At 40.5% G+C, this 19506-nt stretch overlaps 1 protein-coding gene across 1 annotated transcript in view; it reads right to left on the bottom strand.

The window, feature by feature from the left end:
- The window catches only part of DCBLD1 (discoidin, CUB and LCCL domain containing 1), a 112169-nt gene that overhangs the window by 68606 nt on the left and 24057 nt on the right, over positions 1-19506 (bottom strand). The window lies entirely within an intron of this gene.

The following is a 19506-nucleotide window of genomic DNA, read 5'->3' as shown; positions in this document are numbered from 1 at the left end:
AAGGGAGACAATACAGCAACAATACAATTCAATACAAGAGGGTTAAGAGGGCCCTGATCCTGGGAGCTTACAATCTAAGAGTGTAGGATAGGTATCAAATCATGTTTTCAGTTTGTGGTAACAGTAAGTAAAATAACAAAAAAAAACCAAATCAAAGTTGCCATTGTGTGACTTTCAATCCAGGTTTTCAATTTTGAGTGGAGTGAACCATGAATGCTGACATCTTTGGTGTTCACTGGCAATCTATAGTCTCAATTATCTCATGGTAAATTATATAGTAGTATTTTAGTCATATTTGTATATAAAATGTACATTGTAAACGTAAAACAGAATAGACCAAAATAAAGGGAAAGCAAGCTCTCTATTAAGAAAGTATAAGGATATATCAGGCAACTTTTTCTTCTACTGTTACAAATACAGAGAAACCATAATAGAGGCTGTGAAGTATCATGTATTCTATGCATTCTTCCAGAAAAACAACTCCCATTACAAACCTCACCCATCAGGGATCAGGCAAAGCAGATAAACAGGAACAAACTGCAGGCTATTGTTTGGACTTTGGACAGCAAATACCGAATGCAAATCACAAAAGCATTAAAATGATACAACTGCTTCAGGAAAATGAATGGCTACAAATAAATATTGCTTTACTCAACTTTATTTAAAAACTCTTTTGTTTTGAAAAGGAAACTTCTCTTAATAAAAAAAAAAAAACTATACAAAAATACAGTACAAACTTAACGCAGACTTTTACTTTGCCTATTCAAGGTGAAGTACTAGATTTGCTGAAGGCATCATTCACCATATCAGACGCAAACGTTTTTTCTAACAATGTGCACATAATGTACACTCACTGGACACTTTATTAGGTACACCTTGCTAGTGCCAAGAAAATATCCCCCACACCATCACACCACCACCAGTCTGAACCGTTGATACAAGGCAGGATGGATCCATACCTTCATGTTGTTTATGCCAAATTCTGACCCCACCATCTGCATGTCAAAGCAACCAATCTGCGCATTCCCCTCCTCTGACATCAACAAGGCATTTTTGTCCACACAACTGCTGCTCACTGGATATTTTCTCTTTTTTGGACCATTCTCTGTAAACCCTAGAAATGGTTGGGCAAAACAGCCTGCCTGGTACCAACATCAGTGTCACTGACGTTCAAAGTCACGTAAATCCCCTTTCTTCCCCATTCCGATGGCCAGCTTGAACTTCAGCAAGTCGTCTTCACCACATCCACATGCCTAAATGCACTGAGTTACTGCCATGTGATTGGCCTATTTAGCAATTTGTGTTGCCAAGCAATTGAACTGGTGTGCCTCAAAGTGGCCGGTGAGTGTACATTATAGTGCACTAAGGTCTGGGTGCATTGCCTGCTACTGTAACAGTTTACTGTGGTGCTATTTAAAAGAATTATGAACGGAGCCAAAATAAAATACTCATCAGCAAGTGCCTCTCAATGGTGTGACAGTGCAGGGAAGAACGTAGCCCTGTGTATTCTAGGACTCCAGCGACTTGTACTTACCTTCACTCCTAATGGCTGAATACAGTGGAAGGCCAACAACAGAAAGGTAAGTAAATGCTACTGGGGAAGACTATATTAAAGCAAACCAGTAGCTTTTTCCTTTGTGGGCAAAGCATAGGTTCATGCTAAAGCTGAACTCCAGGCTGGAGCATGAAAATGCACTTGCACTGGCTCCCCTCACTTTAAGGGTTAAATATTCATCATAACTAGGGGAGACATGTAGAGTGGCTAAAGTTGGCTATAATGAAAAAATGGATTCCAGGTATAAATATTTTTAAATAGTTACATTGGTCCAGCTTGGACCAATATAACTATGCATATACCATACTTGCGCGATGCTCCTGGAAGCTGGAAATCACTGTGGTACTCCCCCCTACTACAGTGATCTCCACTAGCTTCAGAATCCCATGCCAAACAGCTGCCTTGCTGCATTATGAACACAAGAGGTAGATCACTCAGCAGGGGCGTCATTCAGAGAATTCCTTGTATTTTCTCAATGAATAAGTGTTTTCTGACTTGGATAAGGTGGAGAGGCAGGGCTTTGACATAATCTCCACCTTGTCCAATCAGAGAATATTTTGCATTGCGAAAATGAATGGCACCTGCGCCAAGCAAGCAAACACCTCTGTTCAAAATGTAGCAGGGTAGCAGCTTAGCACAAGACCCAGAAAATAGTGAGGATCAATGGAGTGGTGGTGCCTATAGCTGCATATGGGCCAAGCTGGATCAATGTAACTATGTAAAAATACCTATACCTTGAATTCAACTTTTTTATAGCCAATTTCAGTCACTCTAGAAGGGTAGGAACGTCTGTCAGACACCCCTAAAAAAGTGGAGTATTTAACCCTTGAAGTGAGGGGTGTAAAAATATCACATACTTTGAATTCTTCTTTAAAAGAGAAGTACGGGGTATTGGAAAAAAAAACCTTAATAAACAAGTGGATGCGTCATTAATCTGATGCTGCATCTGTCCCCTGCCGGTTCTGCACAGAGAACTGAGCGATTAAACACAGTGAACATGCAGTTCTCCCCCTCTGCTCCAGGTAGAGAGTTGTGACTGTCAGTCTCCGACTCTCTGCTCTGGCCCCAGCGCTCACTGGAGTGCTGGGCTGTGAAGGGGGCAGGAGGGACTGGCTCAGGGCCTCCACGGAATGTTGAGAGGCTAAGCCAGGTGCAGGTCCAGGGTTCTGGGTGAATCTCGACCGTATGGTCCGGATCTTTTCAGGCTTCAGCCCACTGTCAGTTGAAAATGGGTCACAGGAGTGCTGAACTACCTGCACTCCTGTGACCCATAGAAGTATAGCCTAAAAAGCTTTGGCTCTTCTTCTCCCTTAAGAAATTAGATGCACTTCTACGATTTATGAATACTTATGCATTTTGAACTGTGCATAATATCCTACACAAAACATGACCAACTAGAGTATTTTTGTAATTGTATACCAGTTTACTAAGAATGTAGCCACACAGTAGCTGCACCATTATATGCATAAATATATGCATATAGAGTACCTATATACACCTAGACATCTGGATAAACCTGCAATTCTAACACCAAAAACCAACTCACCCTGTAAGTCCACGTGTAAGAAAGCAGAAAATGTCTCACAAATGCCTAAACAATTCAGGCATTTTTTTACCTGATCATTTAACTATGTGAAAGGTGATGAATGAAAACGCCATACTTCTGCAAACCCCTGAGAAACTATTTTATGAATGTGACAGCAAAACTTCCTCATACAATTCATGGCAATGCCGCTCCCAGTGCATGACCGTCACTACATTTTTTCTATTTTCTTGTTTTGTGAAATTAAGCAAACCTTTTCTCTAGGGGTTAATCCAGTGACACGGATTTTTCTCTGCTGTTAATCCAATGGGATTTTCTAGGGTTCATACTGATTTGTGTAATCTGGAGCAGACACGTGCTTGTTGCTGTGCTCATAATCAGGCAGAGTAGTATGTTTAATCAAGTCTAATTAAACACACTGTAAAATTCTACTTTCAAAATTGTACTTAAAAAAATTACAGTTGGAGTTTAGATGATAAAGACAACAAAAACAATGCCACATGCCAGAGCAGAAGAATTTCACCTGCCCTTGGCTAGCATTTGTTACATGACAGTTATCCCTCCGACTCTTTCCAAGAGGCCCTCCACCCAGTTGAAGAATGTACAAGATCCCCTACTCTACTATACTTCCTTTCAAAGATAATACATAAAATGCTTGCTTGTACCTTACCAAGTCTCATACACTTATACAAACGTTCAAAAAGGAGAGCTCAGTAGGCATTCTGAAAATCCAAAGTGCTCCCAAACACTAGAAGGAGGTAGTGTGAAAGAAGCCAAATTGGTTCATTAGTTTTTGGGACCACCATCTTGACAAGGTTACTTTTCAGTGCAAAATTGTTAGCAATGGGTGGGTCTGCTTATAAAATAAGGAGAACATGAAGTGTTGGTAGGGAAAGGATAAAGCTGTACTCCAGGGAAAAACAGCTAACCATGCAGACAAAATACTGTACATATATGTTAGCCATGTTACCTGTCAAACGATCTATAAACTCCAACATGACATGATTTACACAGTTCTGCCAGACAACACAGCCAAAGCTGGCCATACACTAGTACGGAAATGAATTCATATGAAAATTTTCACCAGTACATTTGATGATTGGACCAAATGAAAACACCATTCACTGTTAGGAATTATATAGTTAGTCTGGCTGAAAAAAAGACAAAAGTCCATCCAGTTTAACCATAAAAAAAAAAAAGTTATAATCCTATACCCACAGTTGATCCAGAGGAAGGCAAAAAAACCTAGCAAAGCATGATCCAATTTGCTCCTGCAGGGGAAAAAAATTCCTTTCTGATCCCCCAAGAGGCAATCAGATATTCTCTGGATCAATCTTACCTGTAAATGTTAGTAACCAGTTATATTCTGTGTGTCTAGGAAAGAATCCAGGCCTTTTTTAAAGCAATCCACTGAGCTGGCCAGAACCAACTATTGAGGGAGTCTATTCCACATTTTCACAGCTCTTACTGTGAAGAGACCATTCCATGTTTGGAGATTACATTTTCTTTACTCCAGACATAAAGAGTGCCCTCTTGTCCTCTGTGATGACCTCAGGGTGAATAGCTCTACACTGAGTTCACAATATGAATCACTTATGTATTCATACATGTTGATCATATCCCCCCTTTATCTCTTCTCAAGAGAGAACAAATTCAGTTCCTCTAATCTTTCCTCATAGCTGAGCTCCTCCATGCCTCTTATCAGTTTGGTTGCCCTTCTCTGTACTTTCTCCAGTTCCCCAATGTTCTTTTTGCAAATTGTTCCCAAAATTAAACTGCATATTCCAGATGAGGTCTTACTAATGATTTGTACAGGGGTAATATGATATCTCTCTCTCTGGAGTCTATACTTCTTTTAATACAAGAGAGGATTTTGCTCGCTTTAGAAACCGCAGCTTGGCATTGCATGCCATTATTAAGCTTATGATCTACCAGAACTCCCAGATCCTTCAAAATTGATTCCCCCAGTTGTACCCCCCCCCCCAGTATGTATGATGCATGCATATTCTTAGCCCCCAAGTGCATAACCTTACATTTATCAACATTAAACCTCATTTGCCACATAGTTGCCCAATTAAACAGTGCATTGAGGTCGGCTTGTAAGTTGAAGACATCCTGTAAGGACGTTATTCCACTGCACAGCTTGGTGTCATCTGCAAACACTGAAATTGTATTTATAATCCCAGACTCTATATTGTCTATAAATATATTAAAAAGTAAGGGTCCCAACACTGAACCTTTGGGTACACCACTGATGACCCTAGACCATTAAGAGTATGAATGATTCACAACTACTCTCTGAATACAATCTTTTAGCCAGTTTTCTAACCATTTGCATACGGATTTTTCCAAGCCTGTAGACTTTACTTTACACATTAGACGCGTGTGGGGAACTCTGTCAAACGCTTTTGCAAAATCCAAGTATACCACGCCCACCGCCACCCCTCTGTCCAAGGTTTTGCTCACCTTCTCATAAAAAGAAATCAGATTTGTTTGACAACTTCTGTCTTTCATGAATCCATGCCGTCTGTTGCTTTAAATATTTTTTTCCAGCAAGAACTCATCTATGTGGTCTTTTATTAAACTCTCCAGTATCTTCCCAACTATAGAAGTTAAACAGGTCTATAATTATTTGGTAAAGATTTTGACCCCTTTTTAAATATTGGCACCACATTGGTCTTACAATGAATTAGTGTGAGAAAAAACATTTCCATTCTGCTCCTATGAATATTCTCATTTCTGCGATTGAAAATGACTGTCCATTTGTTCCCATTAAATCAGAAAACTGAATATTTTCTAACGATATTCTTTTAATGTGTGGCCGGCCAGCTCAAGTTACACCGGCCATAGATGAAGAGATTTTCGTGTGATTTCCCCATCAATTCATTCAGTGTTGATGGGGGAATATCTCCTGTGGAGCTCTTATGTTCTCCCGGTGGGGGAGCTGTCCCTGCTGGGAGAACCCAGTGATTACTGCTAGATGGAGCTACTGGCAATCGCATGAAGAATCAGTTTACAACAACTGAATTGAGTACAATCTCAGCCCATTCAGCAAGGACTGGCAAAGATTCAAACCATCTATGGCCAACATTAGAGACTTAATTTTTTGCTCCTGCAGTTAAGCAATACAACTTGGGCACCCACTTGCCCCCAGCCAGTGACTGAACAATGAGAGAGCAGTAGCACACTCATGCCTCAAAGCAGGAAAATATGTTAATGCCACACAAAGCTAGTTGGCTCTCACTTTCAAGTGCCTGGGGAGCCATACATGTCAAATACAGCCACCAATACAAGTGAATTCTTGAGTAAAAACAGACTGCTTTTGCATCAGTATTTAGTCGCATATACGCGCATGGCACTTTTCTTCTAACGTGCCACTTTTGTATTTGAAGAAAACCACCATAAGGGCACGAGTGGGTAAAACACTGATGCAAAAGAAACCCTGAGCATGGCTATGCACAGTTTTCATTTAGTGGACACTGCGAAGAGGGCAGTATACACTCCCATCATCTACAGACACCGGAAATGCAGCCAGGTGCCAGGGAAAATGCAACTCCTGTGCAGGTGTTGCATCAGTGACTGCCCAATGGCAGACCCTGAAGACATCAGACCTAACTTAAGAATGGTAGAAACCATCAGCACTGGCAAAAGACCAATGAGAGGGAGCATGGACGTTGCATCATTATAGAAGGGCATAATGTGCCATAATCTGCAACCTGGAGGAGGGCACTTCAGGAACTAAGTGTACCATAATGTGCAAATATGCTGTGTATGCTTGCACATTATGGCAAAAGCCCACCCATTTTAGAAGCAGCAAAGATCAGCTTTAAGCTCCTTTTGAAAACTACCGATGCTGGAGTGCCAGCATTGAGTGCTATCATACCAGTGCTCATGTATCTCAATTGATCCTTCCACATTTAGAGATGGAAGATGCTGGTATTAAGTTTATTGTAAAAGAATTAATAGCAAATCACACAAGGTTTTCTAATTTCTAACATTACCAATCCCTAACTCCACCCAGTGAAAGCCAGGAACTTTTACTGTTAGGCTTGGTTCATAACTATGTGGTTTCCCAGTGATCGTGTTTGCTCAGGCACAGCAGCCCATTCATTTGAATGGACAGCAGAACCCACTGAAAACACAGGGAAAAACATGCCTGCACCTTTTCAGAAAACGCAGCCCGTAGGGAAAGTGCATAGTGCAGTGTGGTTCCTAGAGCGGGAAACAGCACTGCAATCTCCAGTGCATGGGGTGCCATTAGGAATAATGGTACCCCCCATATCTCCTAAACTGCATCATGTTTTTAGTATGGGTGCGAAACGACGTGCAATTACACACCTTTCCACAGCCTGCACTAATGTGAACCTGGCCTTAGACACAAGGGGGTGATTTACTAAAAGCAAATAGACTGCACTCTGCAAGTGCAGTTGCTCCAGAGCTTTGTAAATGAGAACCTCTGCTGACTTCCATCATCCAATCATGTGCAACCGAAAATGCTTTTTTTATTTTCCTTGCATGTGCTTGGGCATAGTTTGCAAAGTGACACTTTACCCCATTTAATAAGGTCTGGAGCAGATTCACTTGCAAAGAGGACAGTCTATTTGCCTTTAGTAAATTAACCCCAAAAGCAGTTATGAAAAGGATATTAACAGCACTTTTTTTTTTAAACAAATATGTTATACATACCTGCTCTGTGCAGAGGTTTTGCACAGAGCAGCCCCGATCTTCCTCTTCTCGGGTCCCCTGCCGGAGCTCCTGGCTCTTCCCCCTCCTGCCAGGTGGCCCAGAGCAAGCAGCTTGCTACGGGGGCACCCAAGTAGTCTTGCTCCCGAGCTGTTGCTCTGCACGCCCATTTATATACCGAGCTACGGCTCAGTTCTGCCCCCTCTCTCTCCTCATTGGCTCACTGGCTGTGATTGACAGCAGCGGGAGCCAATGGCTAACACTGCTGTCTCACCCAATGAGGAGGGAGAGTCCCCTGAGAGCTGAGGCTCATGTGCACATTACTGGATCACGATGGGGCTCAGGTAAGTATTGGGGGGAGGGGCTGCTGCACACAGAAGGTTTTTTACCTTCATACAAAGAATGCATGAGGGTAAAAAACGTGATCCTTTACAACCCGCTTTATATATGTTGTTTTTTATACTTCGACATTGCAATTAGTTTGTTAATTCATTTCACGAGAAATTAACGTTACCTTACAATTGCATCAATACAGGAATGGTGCGGTGGCAAGGATGAGGGTGGAAGGAACAATTTTATATGGATATCCTTTAAGAACATCTTCAAAGCATGGAAAAACAACTACTTAATTGTATGCATGCAGCATCAGATCTGTTACCATCTCACACAATGTGACTTTATATGTCATCCCACACAATAATGTAAAATTTAAACACACACATATATATATATTTATATTTGAACACAGTCATGAGAGTGGTCATAAGCATACATCCTGCAAGTATTTCTTATTGATAAGCAATGTACCCTAGTTCCTGTATAATTTGCACCTGGATACCGAGAATTGTCCATAACAAAACTATGCCCACTCGTTAGTTACACTGGTCTTGTTAAATGTTGCATAGCGCTGCTAACATAATTATGCTCAAGCTGGAGATGATCTTTGTGTGTGGGAAGGTAAAGTGATGATTGATGTTACTATCCAACAAGCCTAACTAGACAATGTACTGACAAACCCACAAAGACAATACAGAAAACTAGGGAAAATTGTCACTAAGCCTGTGACTGTACATGCTGAAAACTCCAATATTATATGATGTATACTTTTTTTTCCCTCAAGATTACAACTGAGACAATTAAAATGTCTGACAAATACATTACATGTCAAAATGTAACAGGTATACAAAGTTATTGGTGAAAAAACCCATCATACTGCAGAAGTTATATCATGTGGGTAAAATATTTTGCAGCTTCCTGTAAATTAAAATTTAAAATATTCTAGTATAGGACTTTTACAGCCATAACTCAGCATGACTTTTGCCATAGTTTCAAATATGGGCACATCCAGGACACAAGAACCACCGATCAGGGTAAAAAGTCCTTCCTCTTCCTTTGGGTTAATATTGGCTTAAAAGTGGGCAAGACTTTTCAAGGTGGCTATGGCACCTAAGATCAGACAACTGGGCATATGTAACTATCAATCAGTTTCAGGTCACAGACATAATTTCAAGATATATATCACACAGGGAAATATGTTATTAGGATTATTAAGAGTCACCTTGGAATTCTTTGACCCCATTAAAAGTGGTAAGTGCATGCTTTAATGCATTTATATGGTCTGGGATTTTGTGAATAAATCCCAATATTCTTTTATTTACAGTAGGAGGTCCAGATATTTTCTCATTTACTTTAGACAGGAGCCAAATAAAAAAAAAAAAAAAAAAAAAAGAAAAAAAAAGAAAGAAAACCCACACACAACACAGGCCTCATGTGACTTCTGCACTAATTAGATATTTTGTGATTTACCTTAAAAGGCACTCAAGTATGGATGTGAAAGGGTTCCTAAGTAATAGATAACCAACATACATAGCTTAAAGAAAAAGTAAATCTTAGATGCAAGCTCGGTTAATGATTGGAGATATTAAAGAAAACCTGCACCATCCTACATTAATTTTAAACAACTCAGAGAAGTACAGAAATCCAAGGGAAGGTGGAAAAGAGGCACTGAAGGTCCCTTAAGAATAGCCTGTTGGCCAAATTTTCCACCATGAGCAAATGTCCCCTTGCCCTGCCAGATGGTAATGGCTAGTAAGCTGACCATAGACTGATTTTTCACCTAAAATGAAGATTAACAGATTGTTATGGACATCAGGTACTTTTATTTGAATAACCAAGTAAGAGATTTTCTAGCATAAATTAAAATTGTTCTTGGAAGACCATTATTAAAGTGCGTACAGCCCATTTGTTTTTGGTCCTGGATGGCATGGGAAAGGGTTAACAACTCGGTCAAGTTTTCATTGCTGAAAGCACAAGCAATATTAGAGAAATCCAGCAGTATTCTACATCAAGGGAAAGGGATCCGTTTTCCATCTAACCGAAACAGGTTGGAGGGCAGTTGGGTGTAAATGAACAGTAGAGTCCATTTACACCCACCGGTCCATAGACCAGAGTAGGCTCTGTCCATGTCCGCTCTGCATAAACTGAGCAGACATCTGCCCAATCTGCTCTAATCAGCAGTGGATCAGCAGACAGATTCTGCCCCATGTGTAAGGGGACTAACTCTCACCTATTGTCTTAAAATTTGTACACTACATTACCAAAAGTATTGGAATGCCTGCCTTTACACGCACATGAACTTTAATGGCATCCTAGTCTTAGTCTGTAGGGTTTGATATTGAGTTGGCCCACCCTTTGCAGCTGTCCACAAGGTTTTGGAGTGTGTCTATGGGAATGTTTGACCATTCTTCCAGAAGTACATTTGTGAGGTCAGGCACTGATGTTGGACGAGAAGGCCTGGCTCGCAGTCTCCGCTCTAATTCATTCCAAATGCCACAAAGTTGGGAGCATGAAATTGTCCAAAATGTCTTGGTATGCTGACACCTTAAGAGTTTCCTTCCCTAAAACTAAGGGGCCAAGCTCAACCCCAGAAAAACAACCCCACACCATAATCCTCCCTCCACCAAACTTTACAATAGACACAATGCAGTCAGACAAGTACTGTTCTCCTGGCAACCACTAAACCCAGATAGGTCCATTGGATTGCCAGACAGAGACGTGTGATTTGTCACTCCAGAGTACACGTCTCCACTGCTCTAGAGTCCAGTGGCGCCATGCTTTTTACCACTGCATCCAATGTTTTCTATTGCACTTGGTGATGTAAGGCTTAGAAGCAGCTGTTCGGCCATGGAAACCCATTTCATGAAGCTCCCTACACACTGTTGTGCTAATCTGAAGGCTACACAAAGTTTGGAGGTCTTTAGCTATTGACTCTGCAGACAGTTGGCGACTTCTGCACACTATGCGCTTCAGCATGCGCTGACCCCACTCTGTCATTTTAAGCGTCCTGTTGCTGAGTGGCTGTTCCCAGTTGCTTCCAGTTTGTTATAATACCACTAACAATTGACCGTGGAATACTTCGTAGCAAGGAAATTTCACAGATGGGCTTATTGCAGAGGTGGCAACCAATCATGGTACCATGCTTGAATTCACTGAGCTCCTGAGAGTGACCCATTCTTTCACAAATGTTTGTAGAAGCAGTCTGCATGCCTAGGTGCTTAATTTTATACACCTGTGTCCATGGATGTGATTGGAACACCTGAATCCAATGATTTGGAGGGGTGTCCCAATCATTTTGGCAATATAGTGCATCTAGCACCTTGCTATCACCTCCACCTATACGTTTTTGTTGCTGTCTGTACCCCACATGCAAACGCACCATCTCTTTTTGGCATAGATACCATTGTCTGAAGGGCTGAAAGTAAGGGAAAATTCAACATTTTGAGCTGCCACCAGAACAGTAATAGATGGGAAGTCATCTAACATTTGTTTTGCATAGCAACTGCTTTAGAGAAGATTTCTCTCAGCCCCTGCCCACTTTCAAGGGTAAGGCCTATAAATATGGGTTAGAATTTCCTGCCTAGTCACTACCTAGCACTGGGGATGTCCACTAAGCCGTCCACCTCTCAATAGGCCAATGTACATTCACCAAATCAAAGATTCATGTTTATGCCACAATCATTTCTTAGAAAGATTATTCAAAGGCTAGACCTTGCATGGTCCTACAGCCAAATCTTTCATGCCCATAGGTACTATATTTCATCTTAGGCAAGCCATAGAGGATTCAATTTACTTTCCTGCAACCAAAGAAAAATCACTTGATTCCTCATCAACACTAAGTTGATGGGGGAATCCCTTCGAAGCGCTATTGTGTGCTGCTGGCAGGGAGCCATCCCTGCTGCCAAAACCCAATGATTACTGCTAGCAGCTATAGCTGCAAGCAGTAATTGTATGTAAAAAAATCCAACCGGCTGATTGTACCCAAGTCGATCAATAGATCAACTTGGGTAGAAACAGTCTGCAATAGATGGATGGAATTTTGGCCAGTCCCTGAACTGGTCGAAATTCGATCTCTCTTTGGCCATCTTTAGTTATAATGGTAACATCTGGTTTAATCAGGAGTTGCATACCATAGAAATACTGCACAGGTCCCTTGAAAATTCACTTTTGGTACTATATTTGTAACTATTAAAACACATCAAATGTTGCAAGGTAGTAAAACTTGTGACTATGTTACAACATTTAAACAGTAGATAATGCTGATAATACTGATCACAAGTCAAAAAGATGGATATTTTATCATTGTCTTCCATATACCGCATTCTTGTGGCTGGCGCCTACGCATACAAGAACCTCAGGAAATCCTTTCTGGATTACAATATAAAAGGAAAACAAGCAGAGCAGCACATGAACACCACTCCCCCACAGATGTTACTGCCTCTCCGGGACACACCATTTACTCCCAATTTAATTATCTCCACTATGGTTTGACAGGAGCTATTGCTGCAGGCCAAACTGCCTGGCCTTTCTGTGTGATTGAGTCCCACACTAGCACAGCTGTGCTGATGTGATCGGCATAGGACTGAATGCAGAAAGAAGTTATGTCTTCCAATTCATTATATATAAAACCGTGCAAATATTTTTGTCATCTTTAAACCTTACTTAATTACCTTATACCATACTTTCTATAACAAAAGGATTTAGAAACAAATTTCTTGGGTGTATTCATGTACACACACACGAAAAAACTTTTTAGTTATTTTAAGTCTGTATACCAGCATTTATGTATCAACAACCATCATCTTGCTCTACACAGAGAACATTCCCATCAATGCTATCCCTACGGATGCTCACAATTTGACATCCCTTTAAGAAGTGGTTAAGCCCCATACACACGATGAGAATATTAAACAAAAGATTGTCCATTTTTTTTTGCATGCTAGTCTCATATCAAAAGTGAAGAGGTTACTAAAGTTACAAAAATTCATGTATGACAGAATAAAACTATGGTAGTGATGTAATGTGTTTTTATTGTATTTTCTGATGAAAATTGTACTGATTAAATTAAAATCGTACAATCTGGTACCGTACGAGAAAAATTGACATGCTTGTCTATTCAATCAATTTTGGACGAAAGCTGCGTAGCAGAATATCACGATTGCTTTGAAAGCGGTGTTTTTCGTACGATTTTCTGATCGTGTGTACTATCCCTCAGTTTGGGTGGAAGATATCAAGAGTAGCACAGACACAGGAACTCAGAAGGAGGCTCTTCATACCAGTACACTTTTTGATTTTGGATGGAAACCACCTGATAGCAACCTGCACTGTCTGTACATTTCAGTATATTGAGCATGGAGGAAACAGGCTGCAGTGTTTTCTTCTCTTGCAAAAAAGTGATATACTGGAGAACGCAAACAACTGAAAAGACTTTAGGGGGCTCACGCACACACTATGCATTTCCATGTGTTTTCTAAAGCAAAGTACATCAGAATAAATATTGCTTTTTAATGGAGATCATCCACTAGTGTTTTCCAAAAATGTCTTGCATTCTGCATCATAGTGTACTGACTTGCATTTTGTCATTCAAGTAACAAAACCAGCTCCTCCAAAAATGCATGTCCACATGTGCAGTTCTGTACGAACGAGTCTAATTCCTTTTCCCATCTCTAAATATCATCTGTCACTCAAAGACTTTAACTAAAGCAAGAGGCTGAAGTTATTTGTTTTGGTCAGTAAGGTCTCTACGTGCATGACCATCTTGACATTCTTAAGAAGGGTTCCATGGAACCCTACTGTCCCTCCAATGGTTGGTAGGAGTTCTTTGAGCTGTGGTTGATTGACCCTCTCTTACTGGCGCCAAACACAGTTCCAGGGCCAACACCACTTTGCAAAACCAACAACATGACAGCAATTATCTTTTTAGAAATCTGCAATAGAAAGCTTTTATTTGTCCTACTGACCACCAATGTAACAGGCATTTTTCTCATTGTCCCAAGATTTACTGGTTTCATCAAGGGTTCCTAGAGACCTGAAAATTATTTTAGGGGGTTCCTCTTTGGTAAAAAAAGGTCGAGAAAGCCTCATTTAGACTTTACATCTGTAGAGTGAATTTCTTCTAAAAAAAAAAACTATCATAAATCACTAAATAGAAGGTTTTCACCAGCTGGAAATGATCTGCCAATTTACCTGAAAGCAAAGAGATTAGTCTTTAAACTATGTGTACCATGCACTGAACAATACTGTATGAAAAAGTTTAAACAGTACTTCAAAATTATATTGGCACTAAAATTTATAGGTATATATCAACCCCTAAAACACCTTACTAAAGTTACTGGCTTTGTAACCTGAAAAATAGCCCACTGTGGCCCCAGATTACAATAGATGTCAGAGGTCAACCATGGACCATGGAGGCATAAATCTATTCAGTATAAAAGACTGATTTTGGTCACTAGAACAATTGCTCAGGCATGGAAGCGCCCGTTTGTCTCTCTTCAGGGGTGCGGGACCATATGACCACAATGATACTTAATGAACAGATGTCGAGTATTTTTAACAACTCCCAACGGAAATTTTTGAAAATATGGGAGCCGTGGTTGCAATCTGTCCTTCCCACACTCCCCCTGGCTAGTCTGGGGTTGTGATGTTGCTCGGTACTGGCGTTCCCGAACCCCTGCTCATGGTCTTGTCATCTTTTTCCTTTTAAACTCCTCCTTCCTTTTCTGTTTCTGTTTTTGGTGTGGCGGTGGATAGCTGCCTTTGATTTGAGTTACTGTCAATGTTATACTAATGTTTTTGTCATTTATGTGCCATTGATAGTCCCTGCGTGGGCTTTTGCTCTGTTGGTGTTAGAGGACTGTTTTCTTTATTTTTTTATGTGCAATTGATGGCCTTTGCGTGGGCGTGACTTGTTGCTCCTGTTTTGTTTTATATGTTTATAAACTAATAAAAAGAATTGAAATACAAAAGACTGATTTGGAAATTCCTCTGTTTATTACTGAGCCAGGAAACCTTTGCTGAACCAAAGGGACATTTGGGACTTCCACTCTTTGTGAGATCACCAAGCTTGAGTGTTTGTGTCACCTGTAAGCAACAGACATCAGGATGCTGGAAGGTTGTTGGATTACGGAAGTCTACTAATTCTAGAAACAAATGCAAAATAGGGCTACAGGAAGTGTTCTGTATGATATGGAATGCAAGGGATGATAAAACGGATTTAAATGGATCTCAAATATTCAGCCACAAGATTGTATTGATTAGGTCTAAACGTCTGGCGATCCATGTCATCTTACCTTTTGGCCATTGTACACACAGGCTTCACTTTGTATGACTGCAACTCCAGTGTGAGGATGTTAAACATTGACCATAATGAGAGAGCTGTCTCTCTGGAAGGCTTTAGTATTCTTTCAGTACCACCTGAAACTCATCAAAAACATAACTGCTGAAGCCTGCTAGCAGCTGAATTGTGCTTTAAAGTGTATTTCCACTTTTGCAGCAAAATTGGGATAACACCTAATTTGAATTTGTTACATGTGCCCATTCACATAGCATAACTTAAAAAAAAAATACATTGGGCTCCATGTGCAGTGGAACGGATTTCTACTGGTAGCAGAAAAACGCTAAACACGGCATAAACATGTGTAAATGCAGGACATCATTTACCCGTGTATAGCTCTTGGATGTTTATTCATTTCATTGGCCAGAGTACTTGCCACTGATATGAATACATGCCCAAGTGCTAAACGCAGTTCGCGCTTAGGCTGTTTACACGTTTTTGCCACGTTTAGCGTTTTTTTGGCTAAAACCTCTCTTTTGCATTCAGTAGAGGGACATTTAACGGGCCCTAAACTCTGCTGCTGTTAAACTCTGGTAACAGTCTGTATGTGCATGGACACAGGCTTTTATTAAGTTGAGTTCAGGGGCTTTGGCAAATAAAATGCCAAACGTTCTTGAACTCACGTTTATGAGTAGCAGTGTGCTTGAGCGCCTTAATCATTGCAGCTTACCTTCTTTTTTTCAGATGTTACGAAAAACCCAGCACTGTATATTCTGGAAATTTTAGCGCTGTAAAATCCTACTAGTTCTCTCTTTTTAGGATGGGGCATCTGTGTTTGCCATGATTAACCCGGTCTTTGCTGTGCAGGCAGATCTCATCAGTTGTAAACTAGGTTGGAACACAGTCTGTTCTAAAAAGGTGTAGAAGCTGGGCTTATTAAGTTGCATCTTAAGTTGGCCATAGATGGATCAAATCTTGGCCGGTTTAGCAAGGACCGTTCGAGATTCTATCCATCTATGGGCAGGCCGATTGGATCAACTTGGGTCCGACCACCCTATTGCAATTTTAGCATGTGATTACTGCCTATGGCTATAGCTGCTAGCAGTAGTCATTGTATTCTGATGGCCAGGAAAGCTTCCCGCACCCCCGCTGGCAGAATGCAATAGCACTGCGGGAGACATTGCTCCATCAACATTGACTGTGTTGATGGGAGAATTGAGCAATTTTCTTTCCTTCCACCTGTGATGGAAGGAAAGAAAATTTAATTAGTCTATGGCTTGCCTTGATAAGAAGAAACTTAGCCTGTCCTTAGGACAGACTCACTCTAAAATTGTTCAGCCATGAGGCTCCTGAGAAATATTAAAAACGCCTTTTTTGGTACGCTGTGTGAAAGGACGCAAACCTATAATGGGGTTCTCAAAATTGACTGACAACAAAAGTGGAAATACTTTAAATGTTTTAAGAAACTGTTCCAAGACCCATTAAAACCTTCGAAAATGTTTTGTGTAAGTTGTACACCCTACCAGGGGCGGACTGGCAACTCATGGGGCCCCTGGGCAAAAGAGGATCATGGGGCCTCTGTGTCCTCGCCCACTCTCAAACCACACCCAAAAAGCCTATGAAAGGTACCAGGGGCACCGCCCGAGGGCCGAAATGGTCAGTCCGCTCCTGCACCCTACTCTGAAGCCCACATGTACAAACCTTATTGAGCAATCAGTCCCACGTAATAGCTTCATATTTTACAGGACTAGTCATGTAATCAGTTTGTCCATAGTTTATCTAAGGACTTGTTCACACCAGCATTGTGTTACTGCATGGCCACTGAAGTTAAATGTGAAGACAGCAGTGCTGATGCGTTGCAAACAATACATCACACTATAACTTTGTTTTTGTTGGAACTTTACTGAAGTTTCATTCAGTTATATTGTCTTCAGGCCGGTGCAATGCAGTAAATTCTCTTGTACCATGCTGTACTGAATGCCATTTGAGCACACACCACCACGTAGAAATATATAACGCTTTAAAGAGAAGTATGGGGTTTGTTTTTCTCCCTCAGTTATACTTACCTAGGTGGATGCAGCATTGGTCCCCTGCCGGTTTCAAGAGTGAGAACTCAGCGATCACATGACCATCGATCGCTGAGTTCTCACAGCCGCTCTGAGCAGAGAGCGGTGACTGTCACCGGGGGAGGGAGATGCACACAATTTTTTGTACCTTAATTCACAAAATGCATTAAGGTAAAATGCATTCAGCGTTAATTACTTTAAAGTGGTTGTAAACCCGTACTCAGTGAAGGGATTGGCCTCAGGTAATACACAGAGATTAAACAAATCCTCCTACATAAGTTCTCCCTCTCTATCTGCAGTCTTCTCTTCTCTACATCTGTTCAAAATGCTGAATTTTAAAGCTGGCCTGTGAGTTCAGAAAAGAGGGGGCAGAGAGTGGACGTTACACTCAGCAGAGCTCAGTGAGGAGAGCTCCGAGAGCGGATTGGAGGAAAGAGAACCCCCAAACAGCTCACAGGAACAGAGCTTAGGCTGTCAATCTGCTGGAGCTCCCTCCTCTGTCACCATTTTTCTGTGTCAGGAAAACTTGTTTGCACTGATTCATGCTGATAGCAGAGAAACAAAGCAGCAGACAGAAATGACGCTTAGTACTCTTAATTGAGACACACTATAGGGATATGCTTTGTTCATATTTCATGTCTGAAGTTTACAACCACTAAGATCTCTAAACTTGAAGCACATCATTTTTTCAGGTCAAGGGATCTGTATCATAGTGCATTTTTAGATGTCGCCTCCCTTATCCCAAGAAAATACTGTCTTGGAACAAGGGATCTAACACTCAGGCTCCATTCACATCTGACCGTAGCATTTTTCAGCATTTTTAGCGCATATTTTATCACGATTTTTGTGAGTTTTTGACTTTTGGCATTTTTTTATTAGCCAATAGAGAAAAATATCATCCATTGCATCATTTGTTGCTAGGTTTTTCTGTTTTTTTAGTTTTTCCATCAGCTTTTAGTTTTATTATTAATTTATTATTTTGTTTTTGTTAGGGTAAGGGGTTAGCGTTAAGGTTAGAGTTAGGGTTTGGGTCAGTATTTTATTAAACATTTATTTCATTTTTTTTAAGGTTAGGGGTTATTATCTATGCTTTATCATGATTTTTTTTTCATTTATATTCTTATTCTTTGATTTTACATTTATTTATTTGTATATTACTTCCCCCCCCCCCATTTTTTCATTTGAGGGGAAGAAAAAAAAAAAAAAAAAAAAAAAAAAAAAAAATCGCACAAAACGCATGTTAAAATGCACAATGCGCATTTCTATTCTTTGCAATGTGCCCGACTTGAGCTTCAAAAGTAGCTCTAAAACTTTTTTGAGCTTCAGGCATTCTGCTTCAGGCAAATTGGAATGGAGATGTGAACTATCTCCATAGAGTAATATTGATTTTTTTTTTTCCCCCCTGAGCGTTTTGGAGCTTCAAGCTACAAAATGCTTAGGTGTGAATGCAGCCTAAAAATAAAGCGCACGATTAGGCAAAAGAAAACCAACTGTAACACTCCAACAATAGTATAACGTACACCAAGAGGTAGCATGGGGATCACAGTTTGGTACTTCAAAGATTACCATCTTAGAACACTATGCTACATAAGGTATTAGCTGACAGAGGAGTGTCCCTCTCTCTCTCGGACTGTCCCAAGAAACCAAGAACCTAACCAATAATGATCCATTGACTCATCACTGGAAAGACATACGGCCACCTAAAAGCAACAAGGCATGTTGTGTTTGGTTTCACCCAGATCAGTACACTAAAGTGCCAATCAAAGTCCACAAAATGCTTAACTCAGCTGTGACTCAGCCAGCTGGTGCGTCTCCAAGACTGTTTTCATGGAAATCAGCAAAGTTTTCTGTGGAATGACACACTGTAGGTGTTACCAATAACATAACCTGTTGGCCATGTACACAGTATAAAAATATTTGTTCACAGGAAGATGATCATTTATAGTATAAGGTATATCATATGTATTAGGTATATCACATAATAAAGCAATAAAAAAAAAAGAAAAAAAAAAGAAGAGGCAACAGAGACTTCATATGTATTAGGTATATC

The sequence above is a fragment of the Staurois parvus genome, unplaced genomic scaffold, assembly GCF_062004578.1.
Source record: "Staurois parvus isolate SC_StPar_1 unplaced genomic scaffold, SC_StPar_1.0 ptg000672l, whole genome shotgun sequence".
NCBI lineage: Eukaryota > Metazoa > Chordata > Amphibia > Anura > Ranidae > Staurois > Staurois parvus.
This window is presented reverse-complemented; position numbering and strand designations above follow the sequence as displayed.